Here is a 22,086-nt window from a genome sequence, read left to right on the forward strand (position 1 = left end):
AAATTCTGTTGTTTACAAAGCACCCAGTCTATGGTATTCTGTTATAGCAGCTTGTGCAGACTAGGTCAGTGGACCTAACTGCGAGCCTGCCTATGGTGTTGAGTGGTCCACAGGGTTTTGATGGTACTCTGTGGTTGGGGTCTCCACACGCTTCAGATACCTCTGTTAGTCCTAAGACCTCCCCAAGTGTTTGGATTTGTCCCAAGATGAGCTTGGCATGTAGCGTGGGGGTCCTTACGACTTATAATGGGAGAGTTCCAGGTCTTAACAGTGAGTAGCTCTGCCCACCAATGTTTGTTGAGTGAAGAATGAACATGAGGGTCAATCCCAGCCTCACCCTGGTCAGAGATTCTGTATCCTGACCCCTGGTATGAGATCCCAGTCTTTTGGCTTCTCCCACTCCTGCTTGGCCCTTCCTTTCCTGCCCTTGCTGGATGTACCTGTCTGTCTCCTCTCTGTACTGCCCCTTGCATGGGGGAACAGTGAACTCTGCTACTGGAAACCTTGGAAAAGGACAGCATACACATATGTACATTGTAGAAGAAGAGAATAAAATGGGTCAGAATATCACCCCAGGCCCTTGCTCCAAAAGATGAACAGTTTCTTTCTCCTTCGAAAAATCTACTCAGTAAGGCATAAAGCAGAAGAAACCTGGCAATTCTATTTGAAATAGAATCCTCTTCCCAAATTACCATATTTCCAATTAGAACCACATCTTCCCCCTGGCCTCTGCCCCCTTGCTCTCTCTTCTGTGCAAAGCTGTAGTGGGGAAATGTGGATTCCACTGATTAAAAGGAGCCTGTGATGGGCCTGCCACCAGTGGGTTCTGAAGAGACACATCCAATTAAAACAGACAACATTTTCAAAGACCCTAGTCAGCATTTCATCTCCTCAGCACTTTCTCCAACATGTCAGTGTTACCTGTGGCAGTTCTTCTCGCCCCCCCGCCCCCAGCCCCCTGGCAACATGAAATTTAGGTCAGTAACTGCATAATCCACAAAAGCAACCCTGGTTGCCTCCTCTCCCTCCTCCCACCTTGGGAGTTGTATGTTTGGAAATACATAACTGGCCCAGTCATTTCCCCCCAGCAGACTTCAGGGTCTGGGGTGGGAACTCAAGCCTGGCAATGCTGGGAGGCTGATGGCACCTGTGATGAGACAGAGACTGAAACTGATGATGTGATTCAAGAATGAAATAAAGCCCAGCTCCCACCCAGGGGGCCAGCTGAGCTGTCTCATTGTAACATTAAACTCTATACTCTACCTTGCAAATCAACTGTGTGACCTGGGAGAGCCACTAACCCACTCAGGGCCCAGGTTTTCATCCATGAGATGGGGTGAGCTGGCTGAACCTCTAAGCCTCCCCTGCTGCTCTAGTGCCAATACTTCTCTGCTTTCACAGAGCCTTTTGGAGGCAAATACTCTTTCTCAGGGGTAATGGGGGTGCAGGTCACCCCACTAATCAGCTGAGTGTAAATCTGTGTCCACTCATTTCTGGAGATGCCTTTGTGAGACCTGGGCAACCCCATTTCCCAGACAGAGAAATGCCACTTAGCCAAACTAGCAGAGGGAATTGGCTTCCTCCCTAAGCATCGCACTTGCCATTGACACAGCACTGTTTTCTCAAACAGGAAAGTAAATTCTGTGCTGGGAAAAGTGAGAGACAGAGTAGGCAGGCTGGAGCCAGCCCAGGGGAAGAGGACGTAGAAAATGTCTCCTCATACTCCTCCTCCCTTAAGCAGGCCTCTCCTGTGCAGAATTCCTGGCATTTATCAGAGAAAAGCTTTTCACTCTACATTTTTCCACAGTAAAAAATAAGAGCGATAGACCTAGGAACAGCCACCCTAGTTTTGTCTAAAAGACCATCTGACCGCAACTGCAGCCTGGAGAGGGCACACGGGGACACACTGGGTTAGGCTACGGCCATTCATCTTCATCAGTTGGGTCACACTTAGCTACAGGGACACAGAGCTGGAAGGGATCTTAGGTATTATCCAGTCCAATCTCCCCAGTCTCCAGGTGAGAAAATGGGCCCAGACAGGGAAGGTGACTTGCCCTGTTCACACAAGTTACTGGGAAGAAGGTGGACTAGGTATTCCTGACTGGCAACTAAGGTACTATCCATTGTCTTACAGCCTTCATGCTATCCTTGTTTTCTTCTTCCCTGTTTGAGAATGAATGCAACTCAGCAGGTATTTATGGAGCCCTTGCTTTGTTCCAGGCACCATGTTGGGCACTGGGAATGGAGAAATGAATGACCCAGACTATGACCTCAAGAAATTCACTGTGTCCTAGGGGAGATATTTATGTAGAGAAAGAAGTCTGGGTGAGCATGATAAACCCAGGCCAGACCCCTCACCTGAGCTCCTGAGCAACTGCCCCTTCCTCAGTAGTTGCACTGACTGCACTGAATTATGAGTTGATTCCACTCAACCCTGAGATCCTGGAAGACAAGGGCTGGCTTATTAATTTGTGCATCCACAATGCCCACAGCAGTGTTTAATACATGGATGGTGCTTAGTAAATATTTTTGAATAAATATGTAAATGTTTCACTTAAAACATAGTAACTAGGGAAGTTATTTAACATTCCTATGATTCAGTTTCTTTGTATATAAAATAAAAATAAGTATTTTATTTTCCAACTCTCGTGGACTAGCTTGAATTAAAATAACCATGTTGCTGAGAACTATAAAAGTATGTGTGTGTATATATATATATAACATGCACACACATATAATATACATGCCTTTAAAATAATATATACATATTATTTGTATGTATATATGTTTTAAAATTAAATATACATACCTTTAAAATAATATATAGATAAATATTATTTTTAAGTGTATTGGCAGGAAGGCAGTGATGACTGGAATTGTCAAAATCCCAAAGAGAAAGAAAATGTTACCCCAACATTTGGAACCAGTTTTCCCCCTTGATATGGTTTGGCTCTGTCCCCACCCAAATCTCATGTTGAATTGACATCCTCAATCTTGGGGAGGGGCCTGGTGGGAGATGATTGGATCATGGGGGTGGATTTCCCCCTTGCTCTTCTTGTGATTATGAGTGAGTTCTGATGAGATCTGGTTATTTTAAAGTGTGTAGCACTTCCCACTTCACTCTCTCTCTCCTGCTCTGCCATTGAAGACGTGCTTGCTTCCCCTTCACCTTTCAACATGATTGTAAGTTTCCTGAGGCCTCCCCAGAAGCAGAAGCTGGTACAGCCCACAGAACTGTCAGCCAGTTAAACATCTTTTTTTAAAATAAATTACCCAGTCTCAGGTAGTTCTTTATAGCAGTGCAAGAACAGACTGATACACCCCTCAAGGTATTTTCTGACTTCTAAGAGGCAGCCAAGAGACCCAAAAACTGGGCAGAAAATGGTGGCTAAAGAGCTGAGAAGCTAACCAGAGCTTTCAGTGGTCATTTTTTGGAAGTTAAAAATTGGGATTAAGAGCCCACCAAGGTGGAGGGACACTGGTAAACAAATGGAAGGCCAACACTCCAGGAGCAATGATGAATTGGAAACAGGCTGGACATCACAAAGACTAAAGCACAGATTCAAATCGGTTCAATTACGGAGTTGATTAACTGACTTGTCTCGATCTGGATTGCCTTCAGAAGCAGAAGCAAATCCTCTCTGGAAAAACATAACATCATCCAGAGCCTTGAAAGGCCTCCACCATTTTCATGCAAAATTACTGGCATTCAACTTCAGATCATCAGATATACTAGAGATCAAGAAGAAAGGATGAAAACAAGAGAAAAATAGACAAGAGAAACAGACCAATAGAGGAGCCAGTTATTGGAATTATTAGACATAAATGTTAATATACAAAACAGGTATAACAATGATGGCTACTGATGGCAGTGGTGGCCCATCTGGAGTGGCTGCTGTGAAGATGCTGGCTGCAGCAGGGGAGGCACAGCAGGGGCTACATGCTCTATAGAGCCCATGGGAGCTAGGAACAGGTGGGAGCCCTGTTCCCCTTTGGAGTTGGTTGGGTGGGAGCCCCACCCTGCTGGGCGCAGCTGCAGCCACCCAGCCATGGCTGCAGACTGGGCATCTCTGTGCTCTCAGGGGCCTGGGAACCCCCCTCAACCCCCACAGGCTTGGAAGTGCCTGCTCCTGCTGCCTGGCCTCTTCCTGCTCCCAGTGCCTGCTCCGATTTCAGAGCAATGTTGTGGCTGAGCCCAGTTGCTATTACGACTCAGCTGGGTGGGCACATGCTCAGGGCAGCACTGACATGCCAGTCCCCTGCTGCCTTGGCCCCCTCTAGACTTTGGGCACCAATGATCATGGAAGGGAGGCCAAAGGCAGGGCTGAGGGTAGCTCGGAGCAGGCCTGCAGGAACCCCTCAGCACAAACAGCCTGTGTGCTGTGGACAACATGTTGTTGGCAACAGGAGGCAGACAGGCTCCTGGGCAGAAAGGGGCATGCCCCATTTGATGTCCCACCTTCAAGCAAGGGATGACCTGAAACATGAGGGCTGGGCTGCCAGTTCCTGGTGGAGTTCGTGGCTGGGAGTGAGAGCTTATGATGCTTTATCTAGGCCCACTTATGGCTACCTATGGATACGTTAACATGCACTTGCTCCCTTCAGAAGCCCACAAAAACCCCAGACTCAGCCAGACTCACAGAGATGTTGGGATGACCTGCCTGCAGATAGGAGCTAACCACTGCAGGTCTCTTTTCGGCTGAGAGCTGGACACTAGTCAGGACGACCTGCAGAAAGGAGCTACCCACTGCATGTCTCCTGAGACCTGTTCTGTTACTCAGTGAAGCTTCTCTTTGCCTTGCTCACTCTCCAGTTGTATGTATACCTCATTCTTCCTGGATGTGGGACAAAAAATCAGGACCTGCCAAATGGCAGGACTGAAGGAGCTATAACACAAATGGGGCTGAAACACTCCCCCCGGCTCACCACATTGCAGGCAATGAAAAGGAGAGAAGAGTTGCAGCCCTTCACGGAGCTCAGAACTAGGGGCTCCCTGAGCCAGGGCTATGACACCCTCTTTGGGGCTCTGCAGTCCCTGGTGTCTCCAAGATTCCAGGCACCACTGTGTTCCCTTCATTCGGAAATGGGTGCCCGCAGTGGAAGCTGCATGTGGTACATCTGGTCCAGCTGGAGTCTCACATGGAGCCAGCACCTGTGCCAGCATCTGGAGCTGCCTGCTCTGCCACAGCAGTCAGCACGCCTGGATGTGCACAGTGGCCAGACCCCACACTCACTTGCCCACACACCCCTTGCCACTCTGCACCTGGCTTGCCCTTGGCAGGTGTGGGATCAGGGCTGAGAGCGTGAGCCAAGCACAGCCTGCCAGGCTGAGTGGGTGGAACGAACCCAGTCGGTGCAAGCAATACTCAGGCAGAAGGTGCCACCAGCCACAGAGGTTTCCAGCTGGCAAAGCGACACCCCAAGGATCCCGTGACACTACTAAATGTGTTAATACGTGTTTAATGCTAAGAATAATGCCTGGTGCATAGTAAATTGATATACTTGCTTGTTAAATATAAAAAAATTATTTTGGAGTCATGTTCTGTTTGTGGAAAATATCAATCTCTTATTCAATGGACACTTATTGGGTCAGGTAGGTACTATGCTAGGTTCTATGAACAAAAATAAGGGGAGGGTCCTGACTTCAAGCTGCTCACAGTGGAATGAAGATAGCAAGGGAAGATCTTAAAGGGTTTTTCTAAAGAACAGAGAGAGAGTAATAATCAGAGGAGAAGTATATTGGGAAAATAGATATAGGTATACAGAATAGACAGGTAAATAATATGGCAGATACTGTGGCCAAAGATATGGCCAGCTGAAGTCTGATGTCTCATCAAAGCCTTTGGGCATTGGTTGGGATCATCTCCCATTCCCGGGGTAGCTAGGACAGTACCCCATTTTATATGGCAGAAAACAGAGGCCCAGAAAGGTTAACGGATTTTCCCTGGGCCAAAGGAGATTTGGCACTAAGGCCAGGATAGCCTTCTGACTGCCAGCCAGTGCTCTTTCTCTTTCCTCATTATGGCACTACTTCAGAATATGTGACTCCAGGCCAAGGTGAAGGAAGACACATATAGCAAGAATCTCTCCAGTAGTTTTCTTTAATCCTCCTTGGCAGTGTGAGTCTATATTGCTTTTTCTAAGACTTAGCTTTTAAAAGGCTGAAGATTCTGATTACTTCCCAGCTGAGGGTCTGCAGGTGTGAGAAACCCTGGCTGAGCCCCTGTCCAGGTAGGAACCCCTCCAGGACATTGATGGGCAGCATGGCTTCATTCCAGGAGGCCAGCTGTTAGAGCCATTGACCATCTGCAGCTCACTCAAGTTTTGTAGAATGTGCCCACTGTCAGAGGGCCATGGGAATCACAGGCCCAGGCCCCTTGAGTTTTCCCCACTAGCTTGCTGCTTAGAGAAACGGCCAGATCATAACTGAAGATTTATGATTCTTTTGGTTGGAAGGATCCCATCTCTCTTGGCCCATGTGACCTTCCCTGTAGTTGTCTCCATTTGCTTTTGGCTTCTTTGCATGGAAAAAAAAAGGCTGTGCTCAGGAAGCTGTACTCCAAGGGAATAGATAGGACAGCTCAGAACAGCATCATGGCCCCACCTACCAGGATAAGAGCAGCATACCCCAGAATGGCATTCGTGGAATGGTAAGCCTATTTTGAGTAGATGCCTGCTGTCTCTGTGAATGCATGAGACAGTCTCCTTGCATGGGACCAATGCCAAGTCCTTTCAGGTAGTGAAATATCAAGCACAGGCTGTGCTGGAGGAAACTCCCCTGGGAGGGCAGGTGGAGGCGACTCCAGAGTGGGTGGCTAGAAAGGAAAAGTCATCCTGTCTCTATTTAAGACATGACAGCAATATGAGACGGAGGAACATGAGAAATACCATGGGAGGTCACATGCATGACACACTTATGCCCCACACTCTGACATTTGTTGCTAGGGCCATGCTGGCCATGAAGTCATTACTCAAGTCAGTCTCATTTTCTTCCTAAGCCATTGATGAAGGAGAAGAATAAAGGGCTGGGAGAGCACTCCTGGCTTTAAATCTCAGCCTCCCTGCTCACCAGTGGGGTGATGTGAACCTTAACCTCTCTGAGTTTCAATATCCAACCTGTAAAGTGAGGATTATGATACCTGCTCTGACAACTTCAGAGGATTTTTTTTGAGGGGCAAAAGAGCTTGAACTTGTGTGAAAAGCAGTTGGTTAACTATAAAGCAGTGATGTAGTCTCCAGATCTGCTGCCTGTTCAGAAACAATGTTTCCAACTCACAGAAGGGCCTGGGCCAGAATGCAAATCAATAGTCACAAACATACTTTAGTTCAGGTGACAGTATTTTTATAGTAAGACTTTCTCATTTAAGGATGTAATGCTGGGGCAAATTCCTCATCTCATTGTGGATCTGGACTTTGAATAGCACTGCTGTAAACACAATACACATGGACATCTCTTGCCTTAAATTCCCTTATCCCAGGTACCCTGCTCTCCCCTAACCCTGTCATCCTATCCAACTGTTGAACTCTTACTCATTTTTTAAGATACAGCTCAAGCATCTCCCAAGCAAGATCTCTGTAGCAGAACCAATTCCCTCCCCCTTGGGCCTCCACTGTGTGGCAATTATGAATGCAATATCTGTCCCCCAATTAGGCTGTAATGTTCTTGATGTCATCTATGTGTTCAGAGACTGGCACAGAGGAGCTTCTCAATGCGTACTTGTCTAGTGAATGAAAGTTAAATTATAGAAAGTGTTGTGTTCGCTCTGCCTATTTCTCAGGTGGGTGCCTCCTGTTCAGGGAGCCTGAACAGCTGCCAGGTGTGGTGATTAAGATACAATCCTGCCTGAAGGCTGAGAAAGGAGCCAATAACCCTTTGAAATTTAAAGACTTTATGGAACTTGATTCATTCACCACACAATTATTAGTCACAACCACATGGCAGGCTTGCCATAAGGCACTGGGGATACAACTATGAATTAAATACAGTATCTGCTCTTCAGAAAATGCAATACCCAGCCTACCTGTGTAGGCATATGCTCATAGAAGGTGGAGTAAGGCCTGTTTCTGGTACCTGGAAGTCCAGCATCATGTGTCCACCCCTTGATGTTGGGTTAGGCAAGCTCTTTGTAGGCTGAGGCATTCATAATATGGAGTGGGTCGAAGTCTTGATTTCTGAAGAATCCCTCAGAGCCTCACTTGCAGGTGGGAAAAAGGATTGCTATTTAGATGACAGGAGAGAGAGGTTAGGATCAAGGAAGGGCAATCAAAAGACAGGGGTCCAGCAAGGGAGGGCTCAGCCTAGTTCTCAGGCCACAGTACCTTTCCCTCAATCTTCCTGGTTACCCCTTGTCCTATCTCTAGATGCAGCTCTTGCATTTGGTCCCTCCTTCCTTTGGACTGCCTCCATTTGTTTAGTTTACATCATTCTGGCACTTACTCAGCTCCTTTATAACTATTGGTTTGTATGCCTGCTTCTCCTCCTTAGCTGTGCACTCCAGATGGCACAGACCATATTTCCTTCCTTTTATCTTTGGCCCCAAATGTGTATTTCTTGAATAAATGAATAATTATCTCCATTTATACAAATGAAGACCTAGGCTCAGAAATACTGTGCCCTCCTGACATTACAGGCTGGGTCAAGATGTGAGCTGGATCTTCTGACTCCTCTCTGGGGCTCTTTCCCTGAGGCCCAGCCACACCTGAAGGATGGCCCCATGACCATCATTGGAACACTACTACTCTACATCATCTTTCCTATCCTGAGAAGTAGAAACTGAGGCCTAAAAGCAGCTTATGGTCTAAAAGTTTGAAAATAATGGCAAAGTGAGGGCCTGAATTAAGTTTTCTAGTCTCTTAAGTCAGCAAATCTGGAAGTCATTCTTGACATCTTCACAAGTCATCTCCCATTCAAATTGTTGCAGAACCCAGCTAGGGTCCACTTGCCCAGTGCAGTAAGGCTAAACATCCATACAGAGGTTTGCAGCAGGAGAGAGGAAGGCATTTATTTTCAGGGCACCAAGCAAGGAGAACTGGGCAGCTCATGCTTAAGACTCATCCTCCCTGATGGCTTGCAAGTAAGGGCTTTTAAAGGTGGGGAGGAAGAGATTACAGGCAGTCATATATCAATACACAGAGGCTATCCATTGGTTTAACCTAAAAAGGTGGAACATCTCAAAGCAGGGGCTTATAGGTCATAGGTAGATTCAAAGATTTTCTAATTTGCAATTGGCTTAGGAGACAAAGCTTTGTCTAAAAATGTGAGGTCAGAAAAGAACGTTGGTTCTTGCTCAGGGGCATAGCCTTACCTCCAGGTCCCTCAGGAAGAAATTTAGAGCAAAGAACAGAGGTCAGAGTTCAGTTCTCAGCCCTCCCTTATCTGAGGCCTATGTGGCAGTGGGTCTATTTGATGGGGGCCTGGGGTTCTGCAAAACAGCTCAGGGACATAAGTTGAGTCATCTTTAGTTTTTAGAGGGAACATCTCGTGACTCTAACTTCCTTGGCTCTTGTTTTAAGCTATTATTACCTTCTAGCTTATCAAGTTGCTCATTTACTTCTCAGGACTACCTGGGTGCCTGGAATTTCCCCTGAATGAACCCAAGATTTTCCTTTATTTCCACGCTTAGAGCTGGGGACAGCAGGCCTTTAAGAGGAGTCCCTACTCTGTCTCAAAATTATTACTAAATCCAGTGGATTCTGCCTCTTTCATGTCTCTCATTTCTCTGTCTCCACTGTCACTGAATGAGGCCTTCAGCAGCCTCCTTCAGCCTTCTCCTGCCCCTTTTACCCCATCATTATCCTCCATAGTGCAGCTAGAGTGGCCTTTCTAAAAGGAAAACCCAGGCATGCCCTTTCTCTTTTTGTCTGACTTCTCACTTCTCCAGCCTTCTTTTCAGCATTCAACCCCTAACTTAGGGGGTTTCCCCAGACTGCCTCCCGCTTGCCAGCTCCAGCCTTTAAAACCCTCTCACCCTGCTCTGGAGTCCCCAGTGTCAGTCCCAAGGCCTTGAAACCACATTTTCCTCTGACCAGTCCCTTTGGGTTAATAAACTGGTTGCTCATCTGCCTGGCTTTGATTATTATCTAAGACTCACACTGATGCCTCTGACAATCTCTGTGGGTTGGTCCAACAGCAGCCTCATCCCTACCTTATCCTTACCTCACTCTCTGAGCGACTCTAGCCCGAGTTATCAGTCTGGGTCTGATCATTTTAGCTCTCACTTGTCTGGAAGGGCTCCCAGAATGAAGGAATAAATGGCTCTCTCCACTTTCTCTCCTACTTCTTACTCAGGCCCCAGGATCCTCATCCTAGGCTGTGGTTCTTAGACAGTCCTCCTGAAGCTCCCTCACTCTATACCTATCCTCTCTGAAGTGACCCATTCTCCAAAGTACTATCACCCTTCCTTTCTCTATCCCCAGACCAAAACTTCCCTCTCCAACAGGGTGGCTCATACAGAGAAAGAGTGCAGGCATGGGCCTCAGGAGGCATGGGGTGTAGTCCCAGGTCCTGTCCCTTAGTTCCTGTATTCCTGTGTAGCTCCTGTCAGTGAAAGGTTTCTCCTCCTAGAACTGAGGTGAAGCTCAGCAAGACCATAAATGTGACAGCTCTTTGTATAAAAAGCTCATGGCTGAGAGCAAAGCTGAAACAGTGGGAGATGGATTTGCAAGCAAGGCTTTCCTCTATCGTGATGCCCTGGGCCTGCCAGTCTTCCTGAATTGAGGACCACCAATCCACTGCTTCATTTCTGTCTTTCCAACGCCTATGCCAAAACCAGGGCTGGTGTTGCAGCCCTCCTGTTAAGAACTACTGATAGAGAAAGTCCCAGCCACAAGGCTGTCCTAGGCTTACAACAAGGCACTTAGCATTGTTTTATCTTATGTGATCTTGGCAACATTTTTATGAGTCAGGCAGGGAAGGTATTAATATCTCCATTCTATAGCCAAGGAAACCAAACTAAAAAATGTGGAAATACTTGTTTACAATCACAGAACTAAATTCAACGCCAGGTTTCTTAAACCTAAAGCTATATTGCTGCTCCTTGTAGACCAAAGTAATATAATTGACGAGGGGGCCTCACTCCTTCAGTTTTTCCTTTCCTTCCTGCCTTCTTTCCATTTAGTGGAATACTGGGAATAAAAAGAGACAGGCTCAGGGGCATGGGACTTAATCCAAGGTAATGAAAGCTAGCTTTAATAGAGATTCAGATCCCACAAAGAGCTTTGGGGCCCAGGGTAGGGAGCTGGGAGATAGGAACATGCATCTTTCAAAAGGACATATAAGCTCTATACAAACAAATGTGCATAAGGAGGAGAGCAATCATTACCTGGGAAGAATGTGCTTCAAGTTGCCCACTTCCATTAGGCTCTATTCTAACTCCACGTGAAAAGCTCCTAAGGGTGACAGCGACAGGGAGGTACCCATTTTCAGTCCCCTCCTTGGAGGCTGTATTGAAGAGTGGCCTTTCAGCATGGTACTGAAGGATGACTAACACCCCTCTTTCAGGCTAACTTGGAGGAATCTAGACCTGTCCCAATAGCTATGATTTAACATCCTTGGCCCTCTGTCATGCAGAAAAGATTGGGGTAGGCATGTGCAGACAGATTCAGGCAGCCCCCAGGTAGCTCTTAACATGAGCCCTAGGCACCAAAAGAAAGGAAAAGGCTCAGAATTTCTCCCTTTCCAATGAATCCCCCATAGTCTGGGCCTCTCAGCCCAGCTCCATCCCAAACACTCAGCTCCCCACTCCTCTCTGAGAATCACCCCACCCACTGGCCCCTGGGCTTGGAGCCCCATAGCCTGACTGAGTCAGCATGTCCTACCTTCATTCATGCTTGGTTCTGAAGGGGTCCAGTGATATCAGTAGTAACCCTGAGGCAGCCACTAGCCAGCTTCACTTCATAGCTTTATCTTCAGTTTCCTCTGCCTTAAAACAAGGGAAATGACTATACCTCCCCTGCTCTTCTCACGGGCCTGTTGTGAAGATTAAATGAGATAATTCAGGTGAAAGTGTTTTGCAAATTCTGAACTATAATTATGCTCACAATTATTAATATAGTAGTATGTCCACTGCCTTATTTGGGACTTGAGAGCCAAGGAATGAATCCAGGTGGAGTCTGCAGACCATTTGCAGGAAGTAACCCACAAGGGTCACGGGGATGTGCTGATGAAAACGCACTGACTGACATTTTAGGGATAGAGAGTGAAGGGTGCTGCTTTACTCTCAGAGAGCTATGCAAGGTAGCATTTCCATGTCTTCTCTCTAGAGGAAGAAAGATGTAATGGAAGCTCCACTGTAATTAGTTCCCTGACCACTTCTGACAATAGCCAAACAGAAAATTCAAATCAGAACTCTCCCACCCTGGATGGTGCAGTTTGCTTTTCCAGAAACACCTGAAATCCCAGAAGGCACCAATTGTTTCTTCAATGCAAGTTTGGCTGCTCAGCAGAAGCACTAAACAGCTGGGAAGAGCCCGTGTTTCTCAGCCTCCCAGAATGGGGCCAGTAAGGAAGAGGAGGCTAAGAAAATGGCCATGCCCCTGGAGTTTCATTCACAGAGCTGGGCTGATCTTAACCGCTAGAACAGATTCTGTCCATACAGAATCTAGGGCTGTCAGTGTAAACGGACCTAGAAATATCCATTAGTTCCACAGCTTATGGGGCCATCTTTATGAGCCACACCAATTGGGTAGATTTAAGAACTGATTCAAAGGAGACTTAAGTTCAAATCCAAGCACTGTCTCCTAGAAAAGCCTAATAATAAGATTCCAGGATCTAAGGTAAGATACACTGAACTCAAATTCTAACTCACCCATTTGCAAGTTATGGTATTTAGTGTAGTTTTAGATAAGAAGCCAAGTGGTAAAAAGTAACAGTATTCACTTCTTTGTCGTGTTGTAAAGAATGAATGAGATAATAAATGCCTGACATGTAGAAAGTATTCAGTAAATTCTTGCGGTTCTGAATTGCTTCACCTAAGAAGCTTACACCTTGGAAGGTAGATAGACAAGGCACAAGACTATAATTATTTGTCATAAGAAAATTAGTTCAATTTTCCAAGCTAGAAGCCCAGGAGTCATACTTAACTCCTGTCTGTCTCACATTCATCAAGGCCAGTAAGACAGGTCTAACGCCCAAATATCTCTCATATCTGTCCCCTTTTCAAGTTCTCTTCACTAATCAAGCCATTATAATATGCAATATATATCGCAATACTAGCCTCTTTATTCAACGAAGACATGCATGCCTGACAATTAGAGTTCATCATGTGAGATAACCAGTGTTTCCAGAAGGAACCAAACAATGAGGTTCTGAGCACCATTGCCCTTGGTAAATGTATCATTTCAAATAGATGGTTAAAGCTACTGGGCATGGCTTGGAGATCCCCTTAACTTGTGATACAAGAAACCCTTCATGATCTGGCCCCTGTCACTCTCTGTGGTAATTTGCACATTTATCAAACAGAATTATTTGCTGTTTTTTAGACAATCCATGCTCTCTCTTTCTCTCTTTGCATATGCTATTTCCTCTGCCTGATACCTTTCATCTTTTCATCTGGGAAAACACTAATAGCCCTTTGGGCTCAGCTGAAGTGTCCCTTCCTCTGGGAAGCCCACTTTGGCTTCACCTACCCCCACATCAAGAATAGATTAGGTGTGCCTCTACTAAGCTCCTGGGACATCCTTTTAATTCTTTCATAGCACTTGTCACACTCAGTGCCATCAGCTCTCTACTTGTCAGTCTCTCCCACTGTAGATGATGAGTGTTTTGAGGACAAAGACATCTTAACAACCCTTTGTGTACCTGCACTCAGAGCCATGCCAAACACATGAACAAGTGATGTCAACATGTCTCATTAAATGACTGAACTTTGTGGGGAGCATATGAGGTCTTCTAGAGTTCCTGCAAAGGGCTGTCTTTGTGAACTGTGTTAGAGCCTCTGCCGATTTTTTTTTTTTTTTTTGAGATAGAATCTCGCCCTGTCACCCAGGCTGGAGTGCAGTGGTGCGATCTTGGCTCACTGCAACTTCTGCCTCCCGGGTTGAAGCGATTCTCCTGCCTCAGCCTCCAGAGTTGCTGGGATTACAGGTGCACGCTGCCATGCCTGGTTAATTTTTTTTATCTTTAATAGAGACGGGGTTTCACCATGTTGGCCAGGCTGGTCTTGAACTCCTGACCTCATGATCCACCCACCTCGGCTTCCCAAAGTGCTGCAATTACAGGCATGAGCCACTGCGCCCGGCCACCTTTGCTGATTTTTATAACCAGGGTTCAGTGGGCAACAGCAACCAAGTGTCAGTTTACAGCCAAATCAGGGATTGGACTGACTCAAGGCTGCAGTTCAATATTTGTAAAACTAGGTCTATTTCTGATTTGTCCCTATGATTGGGAATAGCTCTTGATCTGGCAAGTGAAAGCCTAGGTGTTTTCTAGATTACCTCCTGCTCAGCATGGTGAGATTGTGGAAGCTCTGCTTAAGCCAGCTTCTTATCAAATGCTTTCTGCTTGGTTTAGCAGCCTGACTACGTGCTACTCATGCATAGACAAATGTTTTGAGAAGAAAAATATCTCCTATTATTATACTCACTTCTTTGTGCTGCCTTCTCTCTTAATCCCTCTCTCCTTTGGTAACCCTAAGCTCCAATTATGCCCAAACCTCTGCTTAGCCACCACTTTCTGCTTGGCAGCTTAATGTCTCATCCTAAACTGATTTTAAGCCAGCAATTCCTTGAGAAGGAAAGGAGCATAGAATGTCAGGCTAGGCTCACCTCAATGAGTTTCCTTTTCTCTCAGACACCTTACTTGGCCCCTCAAGTCCTGGCTTCCATTGGTAACACTCTAATGCTTTCAACCATTCTTACAATTAAGCTTTTCTGTTGTTTGTTTGTTAGTAGGAGGTTTGGTCTGTTGTAAATTAGTCTGATGCAACTGACACAGCTGAAAGTAAAGTCAGTTGCTTCTCTTAAAAAATCCACATAATGGCCAGGCGTGGTGGCTCACGCCTGTAATCCCAGCACTTTGGGAGGCCGAGGCAGGTGGATCACAAGGTCAGGAGATCGAGACCATCCTGGCTAACATGGTGAAACCCTGTCTCTACTAAAAACACAAAAAATTAGCTGGGCGTGGTGGCCGGTGCCTGTAGTCCCAGCGACTCGGGAGGCTGAGGCAGGAGAATGGCGTGAACCCAGGAGGCGGAGCTTGCAGTGAGCCAAGATCGCGCCACTGCACTCCAGCCTGGGTGACAGAGCAAGACTCCATCTCAAAAAAAAAAAAAAAAAAAAAAAAAAAAAAATCCACATAAAGGTTTTTACCTAAAGAGAAATTCTAGTTAGGTCTTAAGATGATAAAAATGCAGCTGAATCACATAGTAAAGGTTCAGTATGAAGCAAATTCAGTCATATACACTTAGGGTTAGAGAGGGAGAAGAACCATTTAAATATTATGGGAAAATCTTCTAACCACTCTATTTAATGAAGATATGCTTCTGATTATCAGATAGGAGACATAAATCTTTTGTTCCCTCAGTCAGTTCCAGTGCAAACTACTTGCCATGATGAATGTGATTCTAGAATAAAAAAAGACAGAACAATGTTTACACAACATGACCCCTACAAGCCAGTTGTTTCATCTTGTGTTTTACTTCTGTACAGTTTGTAACTGTTGGCTTGGACTTAATGAAAATGGTATTTCAATTTCCAACATGATACCTTTATAAAAGAGTTTCCATGCTATTTTGAATTCTATGCAATTTTCACCTTGCACGCTAACTCTCAAGGTCTGTGTGTCCATGTAACTCTACCCATGGGGCACCCATTTTTCTGCTCTAATTACCTTGCAATCCCTCTGCTGAAGCAAAGAACTTTTATGGGAGAAGGGTCATCATGCCCTTCTATGAAGAGTATGAGATGAGAACCACCCTCAGGAATAAAAGGAGAGGACAAAAATCCAAAGGCATTTTCTGTTTCCATGTCAACATGGAGCCAGAGGCTGAGAAAAACAACTGAAAGACACCTTAATTTTTGTTAATCTCTCACATTTATCTTTTTGATGTTTTCTGCCTGCTTTCATTGGGTGATTAAAATTTTTAAAGCCCTCTCTGGATGAAAGGAGAAACTCAAGGTTTGGGTAGTAGCAGTTCTGAAGAGCATCAGTAGCAAACTGAGTGTCTGGGGCCTGTAAGGAGGAAGGAAAAGAAGGAAACCTCAGCAGTAAGCCTGGGCTTCGTCAGGTGGTACCTTGATATCGGTGCATTTATATTATAATCCTATAAATATGTACTTAAAAATAAAATTTGATAAGCTGTTTCAAATGGGAGCAACAACTTTATGCCTGTTATAAGAGAAATTTTGCTTTTCTCTTGAGAGGGAGGCAGGAGAAAAATGACAGAATCATGGAGGGATGGGTAGGGGAGATGGTGAGAAAGAGCCAGCAAGGTGGAGAGAGGATAGGACAACATAACTGGAAGGACCTCTGCTACTCCATGTGAAGGTTTGCTGAAGATCATGTTTGGTAGTATTCCCTTTAAAGCTCTTGTATTAGTTTGCTAAATCTGCCATAACAAAGTGCCACAAACTGGGTGGTTTAAACAATAGAACTTTATTTTATTGTCAGGACGTGACATCAGTAAGATGGCAAAATAGGAGTTCACTCACTCATATTCCCTAATAACAGCTAGAATTCTGCACCCATTCACGGACAAAAGTCTCCTTGTGGGAGCCTTGCAATTTAGTTACAGCCTACCTCAGCCATAGACTAGGGCAGTAAAGTAAAGAACCATCCAGTCATCCAATGGGAGGCTTCCCAGAGGTCTGCAGGAAGCTACACCCATCAGCACACCTGGTAATAGGCCCACTGGCTGTGAATCCTGAAATGGAGCCTCACCTTAGCACCAGCCCCAAAGACCAAGGTCCTGGAGACAGTCCAGGCCACCCAGGGGACAGACCTACCAACTGAGATCTCCACTATAAAACTAGCATCAGTCATGTGACTCAGGCCCAACCCAACTCAACCACTATCCCAGAGGCAATCTCATCAGCCCAGAGACATAACAGAAAACAAATTTAACTTGCCAAAACTAGTCTGTAAAAACTGAAAGAAGAGTTCACTTCAATTGCACAGACACCAGTGCAAAGATACATGGATATCAAAGAATCAGACACATACAACACCACCAAAGGAACTTCATAAAGCTTCAATAACAGACCCCAAAGAAATGGATATACACACATTGTTTGAAAAATAATTCAAAACAATCATCTTAAAGAAGCTCAATGAGGCTGGATGCAGTGGCTAATGCCTGTAATCCCAGCACTTTGGGAGGCTGAGATGGGAGGATAACTTGAGCCCAGGAGATTGAAACCAGCCTGAGCAACATAGGGAGACCCCATCTCTACAAAAACTACAAAAATTAGCCTGGTATAGTGGTGCCTGTAATCCTAACTACCTGGGAGGCTGAGGTGGGAGGATCATTTGAACCTGAAAGTTCAAGGCTGCAGTGATCCTCGATTGAGCCACTGCACTCCAACCTGGGTGACAGACTGAGACCCTATCTCAAGAAAAAAAAAAAAGAGAGAGATGCAAGAAACTATAGACAATTAAATAAAATTAGAAAAATAATTCATGAACAAAGGGAAAGGTTGAAAGGTTTAATAAAGAAATAGAAAATATAAGAAGAACCAAATAGAAATCCTGGAGCAAAATAATTTAATTAAGAACTGAAAAATTCAATTCAGAGTTTCAACAACAGACTTGCTTATGCAGAAGAAAGAATTAGTGAACTCGGCCAGGCACGGTGGCTCATGCCTGTAATCCCAGCACTTTGGGAGGCCGAGGCAGGTGGATCATAAGGTCAGGAGATCGAGACCATCCTGGCTAACATGGTGAAACCCCGTCTCTACTAAAAAATACAAAAAATTAGTTGGGTGTGGTGGTGGGCGCCTGTAGCCCCAGCTACTCGAGATGCTGAGGCAGGAGAATGGCGTGAACCCAGGAGGCAGAGCTTGCAGTAAGCCAAGATCGAGCCACTGCACTCCAGCCTGGGCGACAGAGCAAGACTCTGTCTCAAAAAAAAGAAGAATTAGTGAACTCAAGTACAGGTCACTTGGAATTAACCCATTAGAGGAATAAAAAGAAAAAGGAAACACTGAAAAAGAGTGAAGAAAGCATAAGGGATCTACCCAACACCATCAAACATTTGAGTATACAAATTAGAGATTACTCAAAGAAGAAGAGTGAGGAAAAGGGACGGAAAACTTATTTAAAGAAATACTGCCTGAGAGGCCAGGTGTGACGGCTCATACCTGTAATCCCAGGAATTTGGGATGCTCAGGTGGGAAGACTGCTTGAGGCTAGGAGTTCAAGACCAGCACAGGAAACATAGCAAAAAATTACAAACAAATAATGAAAGAATATTTAAATAATAATGATAATAAAAGAAATCCTATTGGAAAAGCTTCAAAATCTTGGGAGGGACATATACATACAGATTCGGTAAGCTCAAAGGACCCCAAACAAGATAAATTAAGAAAATAACACTCTGAGATACATTATAATCAAATTGTCAAAAGTCAAAGACAGATAATCTTGAAAGTAGCAAAGGAGAAGAAATTCATTACGTATAAAATATCCACCATAAAGCTATCCAGATTTTTCATCGGAAACCTTGCAAGCCAGAGGGAGTGGAATGACATATTCAAAGTGCTAAAAGAAAAACAATGCCAACCAAGAATGCTATACCTAGCAAATCTATCCCTCAGAAGTGAAGGAGAGACAAAGAAATTCCAAGACAAACAAAAGTGGAAGGAGTTCATCACCATGAGTCCGCCCTTACAAGAAATGCTAAAGAAAGTTTTTTGAGTTAAAGCAAAAGAATAGGTAGCAATATGAAAATATATGAAAGCATAAAATTCACTAGTAAAGGTAAATACATATAAAATTTAGAATACTCCAATACTGTGAAGGTGTTGTGTAAATCCCTCTTAACTCTAGGATAAGAGTTAAAGAGACAAATGCATGAAAAACAGTGATAAACTTCTGATTAATAGATACACAATAAAATAGAGATAAATGGCATCAATAGTATAAAATGTAAGGGAGAGAAGTAAAAGTTTAGAGTCTTTGCATGTGATTGAAGCTAAGGTACTATCAGCTTAAATTAGGATATTATAATTATAAGATTTTTGTATAATCCTCATGATAACAATGAAGAAAAAAACCTCTTGGCTCATGCCTGTAATCCCAGCACTTTGGAAAGCCTAGGCGGGTGGATCACCAGAGGCCAGGAGTTCAAGACCAGCCTGGCCAACATGGCGAAATCCTGTCTCCACTAAAAATACAAAAATTAGGCCAGGCGCAGTGGCTCACACCTATAATCCCAGCACTTTGGGAGGCCAAGGCGGGCGGATAATGAGGTCAGAAGTTCGATACTAGCCTGGCCAACATGGTGAAACCCTAATCTCTACTAAAAATACAAAAATTAGCCAGACAGGGAGGCGGGTGCCTGTAATCCCAGTTACTCAGGAGGCTGAAGCAGGACAATGGCTTGAACCTGGGAGGCGGAGGTTGCAGTGAGCCGAGATCGTGCCACTGCACTTCAGCCTGAGCAACAGAGCAAGACTCCATCTCAAAAAAACACAAACAACAACAACAAGCCTCCCTCACTCCCAAATTAGCCGGGCATAGTGGTACATGCCTGTAATCCCAGCTACTTGGGTGGCTGAGGCATGAGAATCGCTTGAACCTGGGAGGTGGAGGTTGCAGTGAGCCAAGGTCACACCACTGCACTCTAGCCTGGGTGACAGAGTGAGACTCTGTCTCAAAAAAACAAAAAAAAAAAAAAAAAGGAAAGAAAGAAAGAAGAAAGAAAGAAACAAAGAAAGAAAGTAAGAAAGAAAGAAAAGAAAGAACCTCTGATGGACACACTAAAGATAAAGAAATCAAAGCATGCCACTACAAAAAAATACAAGAAATTACAAATAAGGATGACAAAATTGGAAGAGAAGAACAAAAGAACTACATAACAGTCAGTAAAATATTAACAAAATGCCAGAAGTCCTTACCTATCAATAATTACTTTGAATGTAATGGATTAAATTCTCCAATAAAAAGACATGGAGTAGATGAATGGATAAAATAAAAACCAAGATCCAACAATATGATACCTAGAAGAGACCCACTGTAGCCTGAAAAACATACTAAGACTGAGAGTAAGGATTGTAAAAAGATATTCCAGGCAAATGGTATCTAAAATAGAGCAGGGGTGGCTATGCTTATATTAGAAAAAGTCGACTTTAAGTAAAACACCGTATAAAGAGATAAAGAAGGTCTTTATATTATGATAGAGGTCAATACATCAAGAGGATATAACAATTTTAAAAATATATGCATCCAACATCAAAACATCTAAATACATGAAGGAAGTATTCATAGGTCTGAAGGGTGAGATAGACTGCAACACAATGATAGTAGCAGACTTCCATAATCCACTTTCAACAATGTACAGGTCATCAACACAGAAAATCAATAAGAAAACAGAGTACCTGAACAACACCTTAGACCAAATAGACCTAACATATATGTATATAAAATATTCTATCCCAGAGCAACAAAATACACATTCTTCTCAAGCACAGAACATTCTCCAGAATAGATGATATGTTAGTGAGCAAAACAAGTCTTAGCAAATTTAAGAATATCAAAATCATATCAAGTATATTACCTAGCCACAATTGAGTGAAACTAGAAACCAGTTACAAAAGAACTTTTAGAAAACTCACAAATACACAGGAATTAAGCAATATGCTCCTGAATAACCAATGGGTTAAAGAAGAAATTCAAAGAGAAATAAAAAGCATTTTGAGACAAATGAAAATAGAAGCACAATGTATCAAAACTCATGGGATGCAGCAAAAGCAGTTCTAAGAAGAAAGTTTACAGCAATAAATGCCTACATTGAAAAAGAAGGAAGATCTCAAATAAACAACTTACTTCCTTACACCTGAAGGAACTAGAAAAAAAGAAAAAATTAAACCTAAAATCAGTAGAAGGAAAGAAATAATAAAAATCAGAGCAGAAATAAAAGAAATTGAGAGAAGACAATAGAAAAGATCAATGGAACTAAGAGATGATTCTTTGAAAAGTTAAACAAAATCAACAAACCTTTAACTAGACTAAGAAAAAACGAGAAAACTCAGTATCAGAACTTGAAAAAGGAGACATTACAACTGATATCACAAAAATACAAATGATTATAAGAAACTACCATGAACAATTAATTGTATGCCAAACAATTAGATAACCTAGAAGAAATGGATACATTCCTAAAAACATACAATCTACCAATACTAAATCAAGAAGAAATAGAAAATTGGAATAGATTAACAAGTGAGATGATTGAATCAATAATTAAAAAAAAAAAACTCCCATCAAACAAAAGCCCAGAACCAGATGGTTTCACAGCAGAATTCTACCACCAAATATTTAAAGAAATAATACCAATCCTTCCAAAAAATACAAGAAAAAATACTTCCCAACTAATTATCTGAGGCCAGTATTCCCCTGATACCAAAGCCAGACAAGGACACTACAAGGAAAGAAAATTACAGGCCAATGTCTACGATGAACATAGATGCAAAAATCTTCAAACTAGCAAACCAAATTCAGCAGCACATTAAAAGGTAAGTATACTATAATCAAGTGGGATTTATCCCTGGGATGCAAAAATAGTTCAACATATGGAAATCAATAAATGTGATACATTATACTAACAGAATGAAGGACAAAAACATATGATCATCTTGAGAAATGCAGAAAGTGAATATAACAAAATTCAACATCTTTTGATGATAAAAACTCTCAGCAAATTAGGTATAGAAGGAATATATCTCAGTACAATAAAGGATATATATGAAAAACCTACAGTTAACATGGTACTCAATCATAAAAAGTTGAAAGCTTGGCTGGGTGCGGTGGCTCATGCCTGTAATCCCAGCACTTTGGGAAGCCAAGGTGGGTGGATCACCTGAGGTCAGGAGTTTGAGACCAGCCTGACCAACATGGAGAAACCCCGTCTCTACTAAAAATGCAAAAATTAG

General features: G+C 43.7%; 1 long non-coding RNA gene across 3 annotated transcripts in view; it reads right to left on the bottom strand.

The window, feature by feature from the left end:
* Positions 1-7,875: 7,875 nt before the first annotated feature.
* LOC117975003 (uncharacterized) overlaps positions 7,876-22,086 on the bottom strand; it is a 64,961-nt gene continuing 50,750 nt past the window's right edge. Inside the window, exons 3-5 of one of the 3 annotated variants that reach the window (XR_004665214.2) lie at positions 11,818-11,968; positions 11,322-11,440; positions 7,876-8,218 (exon numbers count right to left, since the gene is read on the bottom strand). This is a non-coding gene — a long non-coding RNA (uncharacterized LOC117975003). The remainder of the gene's footprint in view (positions 8,219-11,321; positions 11,441-11,817; positions 11,969-22,086) is intronic. The other 2 variants (XR_004665215.2, XR_004665213.2) reach the window with 2 other exon arrangements.

This window comes from Pan paniscus, chromosome 9 (genome assembly GCF_029289425.2).
Source record: "Pan paniscus chromosome 9, NHGRI_mPanPan1-v2.0_pri, whole genome shotgun sequence".
In the NCBI taxonomy this organism is placed as follows: domain Eukaryota; kingdom Metazoa; phylum Chordata; class Mammalia; order Primates; family Hominidae; genus Pan; species Pan paniscus.